Raw genomic sequence first — 2311 nt, 5'->3', positions numbered from 1 at the left:
CTCCCAGCTTACCCATAGTGATAGTTGAAGTTATCACAGGCTGTTTAAAAAGTGGAAATCTATGGAGAAACAGGAAATGTGTTTTATTGGGTTGTTCAACTGGAAAATTGTGGGTAAAGTCAGACAGAAATGGTTCTGAAAAAAATGTAAACTTTCTTTCATGATCAAATCCCCAGAACTAAATCCCATAGAAAACCTGTAATAAGCTTCTTATGGAAATGATTCAGGACTCTGAACAATGTAGAGAGGAATGAAAAAGGATCCTTTTACCCATGCGACCAGCTGTCCCATCAGCAGAGGGGAAAGTCTTGCCAGTATGGGTAATGAATTAATTAATCTTACTCAGACTGAAGGGTTTCCTTTATGAATACTTTGCACATCCAAACCAGGCTGAGGTCTACAGACACTCTAACCTTTGCTTTTCCTCATCTCTCCTGGCCAGCAGATTAGGCTGCCTCTACCTCTACATCCTGGGTTCACAGGTAACATATCTGCTTTACCCTGAGGATAACTAAGACATTATCTATGGTGTCATGTCAGATGATAACAGTTATGTTTAACCATTTAAAGGTCTCTCTATTAAAGGTTTTTAAGACCCTGGAACCCAATTACCCAGGTTTTTGTTTCCAGAAAACATGAAATAGACTCAGAGCCACTTCAGAAAGAGCAACATTTGAAATATACATCTTATGCATTCTCAATTTAAAAGATAAATTCATATTAAGAATGTCAACTTACTTTATTATTTAGTGGGGCAAAGTAAATAATCTCACTGCAAATATTTAATTATGTGTATTTTCCTTGGATTTAAGGAGGTAAGAAAATTTGCAATTGGAATAAAATTATTTATGTTGAAAAAAAAAGAAAAAAGACACAACCCACCAGCATTTGTATGGCAAACAATCTAATAACTTATTATCTATTTTTTACGGGAAAAATACTATTTCCATTGTTAAATTCTCTCATTCACTTGCTTAATATAAGAAGGATTTTAAAACTTATTTTCAGATCAGTTGTTGTAGTTTATGCAGTTGCTTGTTTAAGGTCAGCTAGGGCTGGGCCTAAGATGTTTTGAACATAAGAGGTTTCCTTCTTTTCATACTGATGATTTTGTCGCCTGCCAGGGAAACCTTGTCACTGACACTCCACTGTCTCTGGTGACGACAGTCAGCAGTAATGGTCACAGCAGGGGAGGAAGGAAACTGCTTTTTTAATTAGAGCCAGGGGAATAAATCCTTCCTTTTCTCCAACATTTATTTGTTGTTAAGCTCTAAATATATTTAAATATCTTCATACATCTCACGGATAATACTTCATCTTATTTGACAATCAATAAACAACTAAATTTAAAATATTTTGTGTCTCTTCATATACATGATAAAGAACACATTTACAAATGGTTTACTAGCGCCACCCTGTGGTTGTTTCTTTTCACTATTTTAGCCTTTTCCTGATGTAGAATTAGTTAGAAAGTAGGTTATGTGATGACAGTTCATTCCCTTGTTTTGGAAAAGAGATCATTCGGGACAACCTCTTTAAATAAAACTTCATAATATATATATATATTAAATAACCATGAGACATGACAACAGATTTTGATAGAAATTGTAATCTTGCTCAGATCAGAGAAGCTGCTTAGAGAAGCTGCTTACCAACGGGGCTAACCTCTCATTAAAGTGGCCCCGATTCACAGTTGTAGAAGCATTTTATACATTTCCAGTCTGCTGCATCATCACATCATTACATCATACACGTTTGGAGTGAGGAGACATCCATGGCTCCAGCTATATTAAAATATTACACTATGTTATTAGATGAAGGACACTGCTCTCATTCCATCCCCAAATCTTTGCCACGTAATGAAGATGATAGCTATAGTTGAATATAGGAACTGTCCTAATTAAATAAACTACTTGGTAAAACATTAGCTCTCACAAACAACTGGCAGGTATTATAAGGGTTTAACAGACTCACACATCATCATTAAGGATAATCCCAACAACCTGTGCTAAGGGAAATGCATTTGGATAGTTTATCTATTGCAAATCTGGACACTTCTTCACAATTCATTCACTCTCCAACAGAGAGAGTATACAGTATCTACACTCACCGGCCAGGTACCCCATGCTAGTAACGGGTTGGACCCCCTTTTGCCTTCAGAACTGCCTCAATTCTTGGTGGCATAGATTCAACAAGGTGCTGGAAGCATTCCTCAGGGAGTTTGGTCCATATTGACATCACACAGTTGCCGCAGATTTGTCGGCTGCACTTCCATGATGCGAATCTCCCGTTCCACCACATCCCAAAGATG

The sequence above is a fragment of the Cyprinodon variegatus genome, unplaced genomic scaffold, assembly GCF_000732505.1.
Source record: "Cyprinodon variegatus isolate N-32 unplaced genomic scaffold, C_variegatus-1.0 Scaffold624, whole genome shotgun sequence".
In the NCBI taxonomy this organism is placed as follows: Eukaryota; Metazoa; Chordata; class Actinopteri; order Cyprinodontiformes; family Cyprinodontidae; genus Cyprinodon; species Cyprinodon variegatus.
Note: the sequence above shows the minus strand (reverse complement) of the source record.